Here is a 19,134-nt window from a genome sequence, read left to right as displayed (position 1 = left end):
TGGCTCCCACATGTTCCATGATGATCTCATCGGATGAACCACGATGTCGAGGATTCAAGCAATCCCGTATACAATTCCCTTCGTCAATCGGTACGTTACTTGCCCGAGATTCGATCATCGGTATCCCAATACCTCGTTCAATCTCGATACCCGCAAGTCACTTTACTCGTTCCGTAATGCATGATCCCGTGACTAACTACTTAGTCACATTGAGCTCATTATGATGATGCATTACCGAGTGGGCCCAGAGATACCTCTCCGTCATACGGAGTGACAAATCCCAGTCTCGATCCGTGCCAACCCAACAGACACTTTCGGAGATACCTGTAGTGTACCTTTATAGCCACCCAGTTACGTTGTGACGTTTGGTACACCCAAAGCATTCCTATAGTATCCGGGAGTTGCACAATCTCATGGTCTAAGGAAATGATACTTGACATTAGAAAAGCTTTAGCAAACGAACTACACGATCTAGTGCTATGCTTAGGATTGGGTCTTGTCCATCACATCATTCTCCTAATGATGTGATCCCGTTATCAATGACATCCAATGTCCATGGTCAGGAAAACGTAACCATCTATTGATCAACGAGCTAGTCAACTAGAGGCTCACTAGGGACATGTTATGGTCTATGTGTTCACACATGTATTACGATTTCCGGATAACACAATTATAGCATGAACAATAGACAATTATCATGAACAAGGAAATATAATAATAACCATTTTATTATTGCCTCTAGGGCATATTTCCAACAGAATTATCCTAGGGAATTGTTAACAAGACCGGTAGTCGTCATTGCAATTTCATATGAGGGAGAGGCATAAGCTAACATACTTTCTCTTCTTGGATCATATGCACTTATGATTGGAACTCTAGCAAGCATTTGCAACTACAAAAGATCATTAAGGTAAAACCCAACCATAGGATTAAAGCATCAAGTCCCCTTTATCCCATACGCCACAACCCCCTTACTGGGGTTTATGCTTCTGTCACTCAAGCAACCCACTATAAGCGAATCATGAACGTATTGCAACACCCTACAGTGGGAATCCCTCACGCTTGCGCGACACGGAGGGCACGATAGGACAACACCAAAATAAAACATACAACTCGTACCAATCTAGATCATCAATCAGCCCAAAGGCAACGGATATCTACTCAAAACATCATAGGATGGCAACACATCATTGGATCATAATATGTGGCATAAAGCACCATGTTCAAGTAGGGATTACAGCGGGGTGCGGGAGAGTGGACCGCGTAAAATAGATGAGGATGGTGATGATGATGGTGATGTTGATGAAGACGATCACCGCAGCGATGATTCCCCTCCTGATGGCACTCCGACGCCACCGAGAGAGAGGAGGAGAGGTTCTCCCCCTTGTGCTTCCTCCTCCATGGCCTCCCCCTAGATGGGGAGAGGTTCTCCCTCTGGATCTTGGACTTCATGGCGATGATAGCCTCTCCGGGATCCTCCTCCATGGCCTCCGGTGATGATGGCCCCCTCCGGCACGGTGCCAGAGAGGGCCTAGATTGATTTCTCGTGGCTACAGAGGCTTGCGTCGGCGGAACTTCCGATCTAGGTTAATTTCTGGAGGTTTGGGTATTTATAGGAGAGGTTGGCATCGAGAACAAGTCAGGGGGCCCCACGGGTAGTCCACGAGGCACAGGGGCGCGCCCAGGGGGGTGGGCGCCCCCCCACCCTCATGGGGCCCACGGGACTCCCCTCCGCTAGATTTTTGTTCTAGTACTTTTTATATTTTCTAGAAAAATTCTCCATTGATTTTCAGCGCATTCCGAGAACTTTTATTTCTGCACAAAAACAACACCACGGTAGTTCTGCTAAAACAGTGTCAGTCCGGGTTATTTCTAATCAAATCATACCAAAATTATATAAAGCAATAGTAAACATGGCATGAATACTTCATAAATTATCAATACGTTGGAGACGTATCAGCATCCCCAAGCTTAATTCATGCTCGTCCTCGAGTAGGTAAATGATAAAAAAAATTATGAAGTGTGAATGCTAGCAAGTTATTAAGTTTGATCAATGATAGTTTCAAACACTTTTTATAGGATCATTATATATCATAACAATAGCTCAACTCATAAAACTTCTCATGATCAAGTAACAAGCTATTCACATGTTAAAGTATAGATCATAAACTTTCTTGAAAACTAACAAACCATGCTCTTAGTCATCAAACAATTGCAATTCATCTTATTTTAGGGAAGGGTCTATGTAAGAGTTTTGATTCAGCAAACTCCACATACTCAACTATCATTTAATCTTTCACAATTGCTAACACTCACGTGATATTTGTGGGTTCAAAGCTTTAGTCGGACACAGAGAAAGATAGGGGCTTATAGTTTTGCCTCCCAACCTTTTACCTCAAGGGTAATGTCAACAATAATAGTTCATGATAACTTACATCAAATTGGATATATATATCAGGATCTTCACAACACAATGTGCTTGCCAAAGGATAAAATGTAAAAACGAAAGGTGAAGATCACCATGACTCTTGTATAAGGTATTAGACAAGAATAAAAGATAGGCCCTTCGCAGAGGGAAGCAGAGCTTGTCATGTGCTTTTATAGTTGGATGCGCAAAATCTTAATGCGAAAGAACGTCACTTTATAGTGCCACTTGTGATAGGGACCTTTATTATGCAGTCCATCGCTTTTATTGCTTCCATATCACAAGATCATATAAAGCTTATTTTCTCCACACTAATAGATCATACATATTTAGAGAGCAATTTTTATTGCATGCAACAATGACAACTTACTTGAAGGATCTTACTCAATCCATAGGTAGATATGGTGGACTCTCATGGAAAAACTGGGTTTAAGGATATTCGGAAGCACAAGTAGTATTTCTACTTGGTGCAAAGAATTTGGCTAGGATGAGGGGGAAAGGCAAGCTCAGCATGTTGGATGATTCATGACAATATACTTTATTTCGGATATAAGAAGACATAACCCATTACGTTGTCTTCCTTGTCCAACATCAACCTTTTAGCATGTCATATTTTAATGAGTGCTCACAATTACAAAAGATGTCCAAGATAGTATATTTATATGTGAAATCTCTCTTCCTTCAATATTCTTTCATGAATTGTTCAAGTGACCAATTCTACGTTTCCTAACTTTCAATAAGTTTACTACCTATACTTATTCTGTGTGAAGTCATTACTCCCCATGGTATAAGCATATGAAACATATATAAATTCAGATTTATGATATTCAATTCATTCAACCATTTACTCATAGGATGTACGTGAAGCACGTGAGTAAATAACAAACTACTCCAAAAAGATATAAGTGAAGGACACTGAGTAGTAAAATAATTAACTAGCCATGGGAGGATTCTTTTTCATTCAAGCTTTCAGATCCAATGATTTTATTCAAACAGCAAGTAAAATTGAAAATACGCTCCAAGCAAAACACATATCATGTGACGAATAAAAATATAGCTCCGAGTAAGGTATACCGATAGTTTTGAAGACGAAAGGGGGGATGCCTTCCAGAGCATCCCCAAGCTTAGGCGCTTGAGTCTTCCTTGAATATTACCTTGGGGTGCCTTGGGCATCCCCAAGCTTAGGTTCTTTCTGCTCCTTATTCTCCTCATATCGATATCTCACCCAAAGCTTGAAAACTTCAATCACACAAAACTTAACAGAACTTCATGAGATAGGTTAGTATGATAAAGAGTAAACCATTCACTTTGTTACTGTCAAAGACAAGGTTCATAATTTTTCTCAGACAATTCCTACTGTACCATATCATTTCTACAATTTATATTGAGAAATATAAGCCATAGAAACTAGAAAACAAGCAAACTATGCAATGAAAACAGAATCTGTCAGAAACAGAACAGTCCGTAATGATCTGAACAGAAACCATACTTCTGCTACTCCAAAAATTATGAAATAAATTGGGGGACGTGAGTAATTTGTATATTAATCTTCTGCAAAAACAATCAACTCAAAATAACTCTTCTGTAAAAAATGACAGCTAATCTCGTGAGCGCAAAGTTTCTGTTTTTATAGCAAGATTACATTAACTTTCACCCAAGTCTTCCCAAAGGTCTTACTTGGCACTTTATTGAAACAAAAGATATAAAACATGATTACTAAAGTAGCTTAATCATGTAAACACACAAACACAGTAAGGTAAATATTGGGTTGTCTCCCAACAAGCGCTTTTCTCTAATGCCTTTTAGCTAGGCATGATGATTTCAATGATGCTCACATAAAAGATAAGAATTGAAACATAAAGAGAGCATCATGAAGAATATGACTAGCATATTTGAATCTAACCCACTTCCTATTCCTAGGGATTTTGTGAACACATAATTTATAGGAACAAGAATCAACTAGCATAGGAAGGCAAAACAAGTATAACTTCAAAATTTTAAGCACATAGAGAGGAAACTTGGTATTATTGCAACTCCTACAAGCATATATTCATCCATCATAATAGTTTTCAGTAGGATCATGAATTAATTCAACAATATAACCATCACATAAATCATTATTTTCATGATCTACAAGCATAGAAATTTTTCTACTCTCCACATAAGCAAAATTCTTCTCATTCGGAATAGTGGGATCACTAATTCATAAAGTTGACACTCTTCCAAACCCGCTTTAGATGATAGTATTATTCATACTCCAAAAGATATAAGTGAAGTTCATGGATCATTCTACGATTAATATAGACTAACCAATATCCAAGCTCAAAATATATAAGTGAAGCACACGAAGCATTCTATACAACCATACTCAAAAGATTTAAGTGAAGCACAAAGAGCAATTCTATAAGATCATACTTAAAAGATATAAGTGAAGCACATGAAGTATTCTATAAATAAATGAAGGGCTATCTCATACTGGCATGGTTCTTAAAGGAAAAACAAAAACACAAAGGACACAAATCATGTGAACAAAACAAAAACCGAGGTATACCGATATTTGTTGAAGAAGAAAGATGGGATGCCAACTGGGCATCCCCAAGCTTAGATGCTTGAGTATAGTTTGAAATATTTACTTGGGGTGCCTTGGGCATCCCCAAGCTTGAACTCTTTACTCTCTTTATTCTTCTCATATCGATAGCTCCTCGATCTTCGAACACTTCATCCACACAAAACTTTAACAAAAACTGATTGAGACCCGTTAGTGTAATAAAGCAAATCACTACCTTTAGGTACTGTTGAAAACTTATTCCAATTTCATATTAGAACTATATCTACTGTATTCCAACTTCACCATGGTTCATACCCCCCGATACTACCCATAGATTCATCAAAATAAGCGAACAACTCATAGAAAACAGAATCTGTCAAAAACAGGACAGTCTGTAGTAATCTGGAAGTTTAGTAAACTTATGTAACTCCAAAAAATTCTAAAAAACTATGACAATTTAAAAAAATTGTACAGAAGTAATGTGCAAAAAGTTTCAGACCCATTTGAATTTCCAGTAAAAAAATGTAAAATCACGCGCTACAGCCAAAGTTTCTGTTTTTGTACTGCACATAGTAAACAAGCAATCTAATCATCCCAAAACCAAAGCTTGGCACATTATTTTTATAATACAATGGATATATACAAGGGGATAATTATTTACAGAGAAACTTCCATGAAAAATTCTACATTGTTTCCATGAGCATGAACACAAGTGCTCAAGGTCGACCCTCACTTCTTCAATGCATAACTTTCCAATCACTTCTCTTTTTGAAAAACTTTCTAGGCATGAGAGGCAAGTAAATTTTGTTTGTATTTTCATTCTTTAAAAAAAATATGTTTCACCCACAACTAAACATAAACAAAAAGGAAACACAAAATCTACTTAGTGAAGAAAGCAAACAAGCACACACGAGAATATCAACCCCACGCTATTGCTCCCCGGCAACGGCGCCAGAAAAGAGCTTGATAATCCCCAAGTGCAGGGAATCATCGTAGCAATTCCCAAAGGTGGAAGTGATAAGTATGGAGTGTCAAACCCACAAGGAAAGGTAAGATCAATATTCTCACATGTCCTATCTGCCACTGATACGACTCTACGTACACCGAACGTTTGCTTCCAACTAGAAACGAGAAATAAAACTACGTTGTGGGTATGAAGAGGATAACTTTGCATGAAATCGGAGAGCTAACATATAAAAGTAGGTGTTGTTATCATAAAGTTAGAATATATTACTAAATATTATAAATAGCGAGTGTAGAATAATGATGGGTCGGTGTGCGGAATTATCCTAGGCAATTGTTAACAAGACCGGTAGTCGTCATTGCAATTTCATATGAGGGAGAGGCATAAGCTAACATACTTTCTCTTCTTCGATCATATGCACTTATGATTGCAACTCTACCAAGCATCCGCAACTACTAAAGATCATTAAGGTAAAACCCAACCATAGCATTAAAGCATCAAGTCCCCTTTATCCCATACGCCACAACCCCCCTTACTCGGGTTTATGCTTCTGTCACTCAAGCAACCCACTATAAGCGAATCATGAACGTATGGCAACACCCTACAATGGGAATCCTTCACGCTTGCGCGACACGGAGGGCACAATAGGACAGCACCAAAATAAAACACACAACTCGTACCAATCTAGATCATCAATCAACCCAAAGACAAAGGATATCTACTCAAAACATCATAGGATGGCAACACATCATTGGATCATAATATGTGGCATAAAGCACCATGTTCAAGTAGGGATTACAGCGGGGTGCAGGAGAGTGGACCGCGTAAAATAGATGAGGATGGTGATGATGATGGTGATGTTGATGAAGACGATCACCGCGGCGATGATTCCCCTCCCGATGGCACTCCGGCGCCACCGGGAGAGAGGAGGAGAGCTTCTCCCCCTTGTGCTTCCTCCTCCATGGCCTCCCCCTAGATGGGGATAGGTTCTCCCTCTGGATCTTGGCCTTCATGGAGATGATAGCCTCTCCGGGATCCTCCTCCATGGTCTCCGGTGATAATGGCCCCCTTCAGTAGGGTGCCAGAGAGGGCCTAGATTGATTTCTCGTGGCTACAGAGGCATGCGGCAGCGGAACTTCCGATCTAGGTTAATTTCTAGAGGTTTGGGTATTTATAGGAGAGGTTGGCGTCGAGAATAAGTCAGGGGGCCCCACGGGTAGTCCACGAGGCACAGGGGCGCCCCCAAGGGGTGTGGGCGCGCCCCCCACCCTCGTGGGGCCCACGGGACTCCCCTCCGGTAGATTCTTGTTCCAGTATTTTTTATATTTTCCAGAAAAATTCTCCGTTGATTTTCAGCGCATTCCGAGAACTTTTATTTCTGCACAAAAACAACACCACGGTAGTTCTGCTGAAAACAGCGTCAGTCCAGGTTAGTTCTAATCAAATCATACCAAAATCATATAAAACAATAGTAAACATTGTTGGAAATATGCCCTAGAGGCAATAATAAATGGTTATTATTATATTTCTTTGTTCATGCTATAATTGTGTTATCCGGAAATCGTAATACATGTGTGAATACATAGACCACAACGTGTCCCTAGTAAGCCTCTAGTTGACTAGCTCGTTGATCAATAGATAGTCATGGTTTCCTGACTATGGACATTGGATGTCGTTGATAACGGGATCACATCATTAGGAGAATGATGTGATGGACAAGACCCAATCCTAAGCATAGCATAAAAGATCGTGTAGTTTCGTTTGCTATAGCTTTTCCAATGTCAAGTATCTTTTCCTTAGACCATGAGATTGTGCAACTCCCGGATACCGTAGGAGTGCTTTGGGTGTGCCAAACGTCACAACGTAACTGGGTGACTATAAAGGTGCACTACGGGTATCTCCGAAAGTGTCTGTTGGGTTGGCACGGATCGAGACTGGGATTTGTCACTCCGTATGACGGAGAGGTATCTCTGGGCCCACTCGGTAATGCATCATCATAATGAGCTCAATGTGACTAAGGCGTTAGTCACGAGATCATGCATTGCGGTACGAGTTAAGAGACTTGCCGGTAACGAGATTGAATAAGGTATTGGGATACGGACGATCGAATCTCGGGCAAGTAACATACCGATTGACAAAGGGAATTGCATACGGGATTGACTGAATCCTCGACATCGTGGTTCATCCGATGAGATCATCGTGGAACATGTGGGATCCAACATGGGTATCCAGATCCCGCTGTTGGTTATTGACCGGAGAGGCGTCTCGGTCATGTCTGCATGTCTCCCGAACCCGTAGGGTCTACACACTTAAGGTTCGGTGACGCTAGGGTTATAGAGATATGTGTATGCGGAAACACGAAAGTTGTTCGGAATCCCGGATGAGATCCCGGACGTCATGAGGAGTTCCGGAATGGTCCGGAGGTGAAGAATTATATATAGGAAGTCAAGTTTCGGCCACCGGGAAAGTTTCGGGGGTTACCGGTATTGTACCGGGACCACCGGAAGGGTCCCGGGGGTCCACCGGGTGGGGCCACCTATCCCGGAGGGCCCCATGGGCTGAAGTGGGAGGGTAACCAGCCCCTAGTGGGCTGGGGCGCCCCCCATGGGCCTCCCCCCTGCGCCTAGGGTTGGAAACCCTAGGTTGGGGGGGGCGCCCCACTTGCCTTGGGGGGCAAGTCCCCCCCTTGGCCGCCGCCCCTTGCCCTAGATGGGTTGTGGCCGGCGCCCCCCTCTCAGGGGGCCTATATAAAGGGGGAGGGAGGGCAGCAACATCTCAGCCTTGGGCGCCTCCCTCCTCCCATGCTACACCTCTCCCTCTCGCAGAAGCTCGGCGAAGCCCTGCCGAGACCCGCTACATCCACCACCACGCCGTCGTGCTGCTGGATCTCCATCAACCTCTCCTTCCCCCTTGCTGGATCAAGAAGGAGGAGACGTCGCTGCACCGTACGTGTGTTGAACGCGGAGGTGCCGTCTCAGCACTCGGTCATCAGTGATTTGAATCACGACCAGTACGACTCCGTCATCCACGTTCATTGGAACGCTTCCGCTCGCGATCTACAAGGGTATGTAGATGCACTCCTTACCCATCGTTGCTAGTATACTCCATAGATGGATCTTGGTGAGCGTAGGAAAATTTTAAAATTATGCTACGATTCCCAACAGTGGCATCATGAGCCAGGCCTATGCGTAGTTACTATGCACGAGTAGAACACAAAGAAGTTGTGGGCGTTGATGTTGCCAATTCTTCTTGCCGCTACTAGTCGTTTCTTGTTTCGGCGGCATTGTGGGATGAAGCGGCCCGGACCGACCTTACACGTACGCTTACGTCAGACAGGTTCCACTGACTGACATGCACTAGTTGCATAAGGTGGCTAGCGGGTGTCTGTCTCTCCTACTTTAGTCGGAACGGATTCGATGAAAAGGGTCCTTATGAAGGGTAAATAGAAATTGGCAAATCACGTTGTGGTCATACGTAGGTAAGAAACGTTCTTGCTAGAAATCTACAAACCACGTAAAAACTTGCAACAACAATTAGAGGACGTCTAACTTGTTTTTGCAGCATGTGCTATGTGATGTGATATGGCTAGAAGATGTGATGAATGATATATATGTGATGTATGAGATTGATCATATTCTTGTAATAGGAATCACGAGTTGCATGTCGATGAGTATGACAACCGGCAGGAGCCATAGGAGTTGTCTTTATTATTTTGTATGACCTGCGTGTCATTGAATAACGCCATGTAAATTACTTTACTTTGTTGCTAAACGCGTTAGCCATAGAAGTAGAAGTAATTGTTGGCGAGACGACTTCATGAAGACACAATGACGGAGATCATGATGATGGAGATCATGGTGTCATGCCGGTGACGAAGATGATCATGGTGCCCCGAAGATGGAGATCAAAGGAGCATAATGATATTGGCCATATCATGTCACTATTTGATTGCATGTGATGTTTATCATGTTTTGCATCTTATTTGCTTAGAACGACGGTAGTAAGTAAGATGATCCCTTATAATAATTTCAAGAAAGTGTTCACCCTAACTGTGCACCGTTGTGAAGGTTCGTTGTTTCGAAGCACCACGTGATGATCGGGTGTGATAGATTCTAACGTTCGAATACAACGGGTGTTGACAAGCCTAGCATGTACTGACATGGCCTCGAAACACACGCAATACACTTAGGTTGACTTGACGAGCCTAGCATGTACAGACATGGCCTCGGAACACGGAGGGCCGAAAGGTCGAGCATGAGTCGTATAGAAGATACGATCAACATGGAGATGTTCACCGATCTTGACTAGTCCGTCTCACGTGATGATCGGACACGGCCTAGTTAACTCGGATCATGTTTCACTTAGATGACTTGAGGGATGTCTATCTGAGTGGGAGTTCATTGAGTAATTTGATTAGATGAACTTAATTATCATGAACTTAGTCTAAAATCTTTACACTATGTATTGTAGATCAAATGGCCAACGTTGTCCTCAATTTCAACGCGTTCCTAGAGAAAACCAAGCTGAAAGATGATGGCAGCAACTATACGGACTGGGTCCGGAACCTGAGGATCATCCTCATAGTAGCCAAGAAAGATTATGTCCTAGAAGCACCGCTAGGTGAAGCACCAGTCCCAGAAAACCAAGACGTTATGAACGCTTGGCAGCAGCGTGCTGATGATTACTCCCTCGTTCAGTGCGGCATGCTTTACAGCTTAGAACCGGGTCTCCAAAAGCGTTTTGAGAAACATGGAGCATATGAGATGTTCGAGGAGCTGAAATTGGTTTTCCAAGCTCATGCCCGGGTCGAGAGATATGAAGTCTCCGACAAGTTCTTCAGCTGTAAAATGGAGGAAAATAGTTCTGTAAGTGAGCACATACTCAGAATGTCTGGGTTGCACAACCGTTTGACTCACCTGGGAGTTAATCTCCCGGATGACGCGGTCATTGACAGAATCCTTCAGTCGCTTCCACCAAGCTACAAGAGCTTTGTGATGAACTTCAATATGCAGGGGATGGAAAAGACCATTCCTGAGATATATTCAATGCTGAAATCAGCGGAGGTGGAGATCAGAAAAGAACATCAAGTGTTGATGGTGAATAAACCACTAAGTTCAAGAAGGGCAAGGGTAAGAAGAACTTCAAGAAAGACGGCAAGGGAGTTGCCGCGCCCGGTAAGCCAGTTGCCGGGAAGAAGCCAACGAATGGACCCAAGCCCGAGACTGAGTGCTTTTATTGCAAGGGAAGTGGTCATTGGAAGCGGAACTGCCCCAAATACTTATCGGACAAGAAGGCCGGCAACACCAAAGGTATATGTGATATACATGTAATTGATGTGTACCTTACCAGTACTCGTAGTAGCTCCTGGGTATTTGATACCGGTGCGGTTGCTCATATTTGTAACTCAAAACAGGAACTACAGAATAAATGGAGACTGGCGAAGGACGAGGTGACGATGCGTGTCGGGAATGGTTCCAAGGTCGATGTGATCGCCGTCGGCACGCTACCTCTGCATCTACCTACGGGATTAGTTTTAAACCTCAATAATTGTTATTTAGTGCCAGCTTTGAGCATGAACATTGTATCTGGATCTCGTTTAATTCGAGATGGCTACTCATTTAAATCCGAGAATAATGGTTGTTCTATTTATTTGAGAGATATGTTTTATGGTCATGCCCCGCTGGTCAATGGTTTATTTTTGATGAATCTCGAACGTGATGTTACACACATTCATAATGTGAATACCAAAAGATGTAAAGTTGATAACGATAGTCCCACATACTTGTGGCACTGCCGCCTTGGTCACATTGGTGTCAAGCGCATGAAGAAGCTCCATGCGGATGGACTTTTGGAGTCTCTTGATTACAAATCATTTGACACGTGCGAACCATGCCTCATGGGTAAGATGACCAAGACTCCGTTCTCCGGAACAATGGAGCGAGCAACCAACTTATTGGAAATCATACATACTGATGTGTGCGGTCCAATGAGTGTTGAGGCTCACGGAGGATATCGTTATGTTCTCACTCTCACTGATGACTTAAGTAGATATGGGTATGTCTACCTAATGAAACACAAGTCTGAAACCTTTGAAAAGTTCAAGGAATTTCAGAGTGAGGTTGAGAATCAACGTGACAGGAAAATAAAATTCTTACGATCAGATCGTGGTGGAGAATATTTAAGTCCCGAGTTTGGTGCACACTTAAGGAAATGTGGAATAGTTTCACAACTCACGCCGCCTGGAACACCTCAAAGAAATGGTGTGTTCGAACATCGTAATCGCACTCTATTGGATATGGTGCGATCTATGATGTCTCTTACCGATTTACCGCTCTCATTTTGGGGCTATGCTTTAGAGACTGCCGCATTCACTTTAAATAGGGCTCCGTCGAAATCCGTTGAGACGACACCGTATGAATTATGGTTTGGGAAGAAACCTAAGCTGTCGTTTCTAAAAGTTTGGGGATGCGATGCTTATGTCAAGAAACTTCAACCTGAAAAGCTCGAACCCAAGTCGGAAAAATGCGCCTTCATAGGATACCCTAAGGAAACTATTGGGTATACCTTCTACCTCAAATCCGAAGGCAAGATCTTCGTTGCCAAGAACGGGTCCTTTCTAGAGAAGGAGTTTCTCTCGAAAGAATTGAGTGGGAGGAAAGTGGAACTTGATGAGGTGATAGTCACCCCTTCCGTACCGGAAAGTAGCGCAGTGCGGGAAAATGTTCCTGTGGTGCCTACACCGACTGGGGAGGAAGTTAATGATGATGATCATGAAGCTTCGGATCAAGTTACTACTGAACTTCGTAGGTCCACAAGGACACGTTCCGCACCAGAGTGGTACGGCAACCCTGTCCTGGAAATCATGTTGTTAGACAACGGTGAACCTTCGAACTATGAAGAAGCGATGGCGGGCCCGGATTCCGACAAATGGCTAGAAGCCATGAAATCCAAGATAGGATCCATGTATGAAAACGAAGTATGGACTTTGACTGATTTGCCCGATGATCGGCGAGCCATAGAAAACAAATGGATCTTTAAGAAGAAGACGGACGCGGATGGTAATGTGACCATCTACAAAGCTCGACTTGTCGCTAAGGGTTATCGACAAGTTCAAGGGGTTGACTACGATGAGACTTTCTCACCCGTAGCGAAGCTGAAGTCCGTCCGAATCATGTTAGCAATTGCCGCATACTATGATTATGAGATATGGCAGATGGACGTCAAAACGGCATTCCTTAATGGCTTCCTTAAGGAAGAGTTGTATATGATGCAGCCGGAAGGTTTTGTCGATCCTAAGAATGCTAACAAAGTATGCAAGCTCCAGCGCTCAATCTATGGGCTGGTGCAAGCATCTCGGAGTTGGAACATTCGCTTTGATGAGATGATCAAAGCGTTTGGGTTTACACAGACTTATGGAGAAGCCTGTGTTTACAAGAAAGTGAGTGGGAGCTCTGTAGCATTTCTCTTATTATATGTGGATGACATACTATTGATGGGAAATGATATAGAATTCTTGGAAAGTATAAAGGCCTATTTGAATAAGTGTTTTTCAATGAAGGACCTTGGAGAAGCTGCTTATATATTAGGCATCAAAATCTATAGAGATAGATCAAGATGCCTCATTGGTCTTTCACAGAGTACATACCTTGACAAGATATTGAAGAAGTTCAATATGGATCAGTCCAAGAAGGGGTTCTTGCCTGTATTGCAAGCAGTGCAATTGAGCACGGCTCAATGCCCGACCATGGCAGAAGATATAGAAAAGATGAGTGTCATCCCCTATGCCTCGGCCATAGGGTCTATTATGTATGCCATGCTGTGTACCAGACCTGATGTAAAACTTGCCGTAAGTTTGGTAGGAAGGTACCAAAGTAATCCCGGCATGGAACACTGGACAGCGGTCAACAATATCCTAAAGTACCTGAAAAGGACTAAGGATATGTTTCTCGTTTATGGAGGTGACGAAGAGCTCGTCGTAAAGGGTTACGTCGACGCTAGCTTCGACACAGATCTGGATGACTCGAAGTCACAAACCGGATACGTGTATATTTTGAATGGAGGAGCAGTAAGCTGGTGCAGTTGCAAGCAAAGCGTCGTGGCGGGATCTACATGTGAAGCGGAGTACATGGCAGCCTCGGAGGCAGCACAGGAAGCATTCTGGATGAAGGAGTTCATTACCGACCTAGGGGTGATTCCCAATGTGTCGGGCCCGATGACTCTCTTCTGTGACAACACTGGAGCTATTGCCCTTGCGAAGGAGCCCAGGTTTCACAGGAAGACCAGGCATATCAAGCGTCGCTTCAACTCCATTCGTGAAAGTGTTCAAAATGGAGACATAGATATTTGTAAAGTACATACGGACCTGAATGTAGCAGATCCGTTGACTAAACCTCTCCCTAGGGCAAAACATGATCAACACCAGGACGCAATGGGTGTTCGATTCATCACAATGTAACTAGATTATTGACTCTAGTGCAAGTGGGAGACTGTTGGAAATATGCCCTAGAGGCAATAATAAATGGTTATTATTATATTTCTTTGTTCATGGTAATTGTCTATTGTTCATGCTATAATTGTGTTATCCGGAAATCGTAATACATGTGTGAATACATAGACCACAACGTGTCCCTAGTATGCCTCTAGTTGACTAGCTCGTTGATCAATAGATAGTCATGGTTTCCTGACTATGGACATTGGATGTCGTTGATAACGGGATCACATCATTAGGAGAATGATGTGATGGACAAGACCCAATCCTAAGCATAGCATAAAAGATCGTGTAGTTTCGTTTGCTAGAGCTTTTCCAATGTCAAGTATCTTTTCCTTAGACCATGAGATCGTGCAACTCCCGGATACCGTAGGAGTGCTTTGGGTGTGCCAAACGTCACAACGTAACTGGGTGACTATAAAGGTGCACTACGGCTATCTCCGAAAGTGTCTGTTGGGTTGGCACGGATCGAGACTGGGATTTGTCACTCCGTATGACGGAGAGGTATCTCTGGGCCCACTCGGTAATGCATCATCATAATGAGCTCAATGTGACTAAGGCGTTAGTCACGGGATCATGCATTGCGGTACGAGTTAAGAGACTTGCCGGTAACGAGATTGAATAAGGTATTGGGATACGGACGATCGAATCTCGGGCAAGTAACATACCGGTTGACAAAGGGAATTGCATACGGGATTGACTGAATCCTCGACATCGTGGTTCATCCGATGAGATCATCGTGGAACATGTGGGAGCCAACATGGGTATCCAGATCCCGCTGTTGGTTATTGACCGGAGAGGCGTCTCGGTCATGTCTGCATGTCTCCCGAACCCGTAGGGTCTACACACTTAAGGTTCGGTGACGCTAGGGTTGTAGAGATATGTGTATGCGGAAACCCAAAAGTTGTTCGGGGTCCCGGATGAGATCCCGGACGTCACGAGGAGTTCCGGAATGGTCCGGAGGTGAAGAATTATATATAGGAAGTCAAGTTTCGGCCACCGGGAAAGTTTCGGGGGTTACCGGTATTGTACCGGGACCACCGGAAGGGTCCCGGGGGTCCACCGGGTGGGGCCACCTATCCCGGAGGGCCCCATGGGCTGAAGTGGGAGGGTAACCAGCCCCTAGTGGCTGGGGCGCCCCCCATGGGCCTCCCCCCTGCGCCTAGGGTTGGAAACCCTAGGGTGGGGGGGCGCCCCACTTGCCTTGGGGGGCAAGTTCCCCCCTTGGCCGCCGCCCCTTGCTCTAGATGGGTTGTGGCTGGCGCCCCCCTCCCAGGGGGCCTATATAAAGGGGGAGGGAGGGCAGCCACATCTCAGCCTTGGGCGCCTCCCTCCTCCCCTGCTACACCTCTCCCTCTCGCAGAAGCTCGGCGAAGCCCTGCCGAGACCCGCTACATGCACCACCACGCCGTCGTGCTGCTGGATCTCCATCAACCTCTCCTTCCCCCTTGCTGGATCAAGAAGGAGGAGACGTCGTTGCACCGTACGTGTGTTGAACACGGAGGTGCCGTCCGTTCGGCACTCGGTCATCGGTGATTTGAATCATGACGAGTACGACTCCGTCATCCACGTTCATTGGAACGCTTCCGCTCGCGATCTACAAGGGTATGTAGATGCACTCCTTACCCCTCGTTGCTAGTATACTCCATAGATGGATCTTGGTGAGCGTAGGAAAATTTTAAGATTATGCTACGATTCCCAACAAACATGCCATGAATACTTCATAAATTATCGATACGTTGGAGAAGTATCAATGACGTCCCTCGAACTCTTGATCCAGCAAAGTGTCGAGGGAGAGTTTTGTCAGCACAACAGCATGGTGAAGGTGATGGTGATGTGATCCACGCAGGGCTTCGCCTAAGCACTGCGACAATATGACCGGAAGAGTAAACTGTGGAGGGAGGCACCGCACACGGCTAAGAAGCCACTGTTGTGCTTTGGGGTGCTCCCCTGCCCCCGTATATAAAGGAGGAGGGGAGGAGGCCGGTGTGATAGCCTAGATTATTAGGAATGATAGACTACTCATATCAATAAGGAATTCCTTCTTTTCCGGGAGTCCATTCAGACAGAACTCCAAAGTTAAGCGTGCTCAGCTTGGAGTAGTTTCAGGATGGATGCCTGATTGGGAAGTTGCTCCCGGGTGCGCACGAGTGAGGACAAAGTGCGCAGAAAAGACTAGTATTGATCTGTGGGGCCAGTCTAGATCCTGCCAGGAGTAACGACCACCGACGGGTGTGTCCGGGGCGTGACAAGCTGGTATCAGAGCCGGCCCTCGCGGTTACACGGATGTTTGCAGACAAGTGCGTGGTCATATTGTGCATGACGTTTGTGACCCGTCACGGCACACGGCATGGCACATGTCCCGGACTGGATGCACAGACATATGCGCCAAGAGGGAACGTTCCTATGGCTCGGCGAGGACGTCGGTTCCTCTGAGTGGGGGTGTATGTGATAGCCTGGCTTATTAGGGATTATAGACTACTCATATCAATAAAGAATCCTTCTTTCCGGGAGTCCATTCACACAAAACTCCAAAGCTAAGCGTGCTCACCTTGGAGTAGTTTCAGGATGGGTGACCAATCGGGAAGTTGCTCCCGGGTGCGCACGAGTGAGGACAAAGTGCGCAGAAAAGACTAGTATTGATCTGTGGGGCCAGTCTAGATCCCGCCAGGAGTAACGACCACCTGTGGGTGTGTCCGGGGCATTACAGCCGGCCCTAGGGGCGTGCCCAAGTGGGGGGAACCAACTAGGACTCCCAATCCTAGTCGCCCCCCCCCCCATTTTCTTGTCTTTCAGAGGGGAAAAGGGAAGGAGAGGGAGAGGGAGAAGGAAAGGGGGGCCGCGCCCCCTTCCCCTTGTCCCATTTGGACAACCCATGGGCGGGCGCGCTCCACCCCTTGCGGACTCCCCTCTCTCTCCCCTATGGCCCATGAAGGCCCATTACTTTCCCGAGGGGGTTCCGGTAACCTCCCGGTACTCCAAAAAATACCCGAAACACTCCGGAACCATTCCGGTGTCCGAATACCATCATCCAATATATCAATCTTTACCTCTCAACCATTTCAAGACTCCTCGTCATGTCCGTGATCTCCTCCGGGACTCCAAACAATCTTAGGTCACCAAAACACATAACTCATAATACAAATCGTCATCGAATGTTAAGCGTGCGGACCCAACGGGTTCGAGAACTATGTATACATGACCGAGACACATCTCCGATCAATAACCAACAACGGAACCTGGATGCTCATATTGGATCCTACATATTCTACGAAGATCTTTATCGGTCAAACCACAATACAACATACATCATTCCCTTTGTCCTCGGTATGTTACTTGCCCGAGATTCGATCGTCAGTATCCTCATACCTAGTTCAATCATGTTACCGGCAAGTCTCTTTACTTGTTCCGTAATGCATCATCCCGCAACTAACTCATTAGTCACATTGCTTGCAAAGCTTATCATGATGTGCATTACCGAGAGGGCCCAGAGATACCTCTCTGATACCTGGAGTGAAAAATTCTAATCTCGATCTATGCCAACCCAACAAACACCTTCGGAGACACCTATAGAGCATCTTTATAATCACCTAGTTACGTTGTGATGTTTGATAGCACACAAGGTGTTCCTCCGGTATTCGGGAGTTGCATAATCTCATAGTCAAAGGAATATGTATAAGTCATCAAGAAAGCAATAGCCATAAAACTTAACAATCATTATGCTAAGCTAACGGATGGGTCTTGTCCATCACATCATTCTCCTAATGATGTGATCCCATTCATCAAATGACAACACATGTCTATGGTCAGGAAACTTTAACATCTTTGATTAACGAGCTAGTCAAGTAGAGGCATACTAGGGATACTATGTTTTGTCTATGTATTCACACATGTATCAAGTTTCCGGTTAATACAATTCTAGCATGAATAATAAACATTTATCATGATATAAGGAAATATAATTAACAACTTTATTATTGCCTCTAGGGCATATTTCCTTCAGTTCTATCAATTGCCCAACAGTAATTTGTATACCCACCGTATGCTATTTTTCTCCATAGAAGCCACTAGTGAAATCAACGGCCCCCGGTTCTCTTCTTTATTATATTTGCCTTCGAGATCTATTTTTATTCGCTTTCATTTTCAGATCTATTAATCCAAAAACCCAAAAATACCTTGCTGCACTTTATTTTATTTTGCATTTATTCGATATATATTTATCCAATCTATCATATTTTTATCCTGTCAACTAGACAATTTCTGGCACCGTTACCTGAAAGGGATTGACAACCCCTTTAACATGTCGAGTTGCAAGTATTTGTTCTTTGTGTGCAGGTATTGTTTATGTAGTGTTGCGTGATTCTCCTACTTGTTCGATAACCTTGGTCTCATCGCTGAGGGAAATACCTACCGTTGTTGTGTTGCATCATCCCTTCCTCTTTGGGGAAATACCGACGTAGTTCAAGCCGCAATCACATGGCATGGTGATGAAAATCATTTCTAGAATTTATAATGAGCAGTTATGTTCTAACTTTCCCTGGCTGTGAATTACTAAAGATGGGTTAGTAGTTTTACCCTTTCAATTAGCATGAATTTGTATAGCAGGTTGGTTTTGAACTAAAATGATACCCTCTTGTTCACTTATTATCTATGAACTGAAATGATGCCTGACTGTAGTACATTGGTTTTCGTATGTTGGTTGTGCATAC

This window comes from Triticum aestivum, chromosome 2D (genome assembly GCF_018294505.1).
Source record: "Triticum aestivum cultivar Chinese Spring chromosome 2D, IWGSC CS RefSeq v2.1, whole genome shotgun sequence".
NCBI classification, from domain to species: Eukaryota; Viridiplantae; Streptophyta; class Magnoliopsida; order Poales; family Poaceae; genus Triticum; species Triticum aestivum.
Note: the sequence above shows the minus strand (reverse complement) of the source record.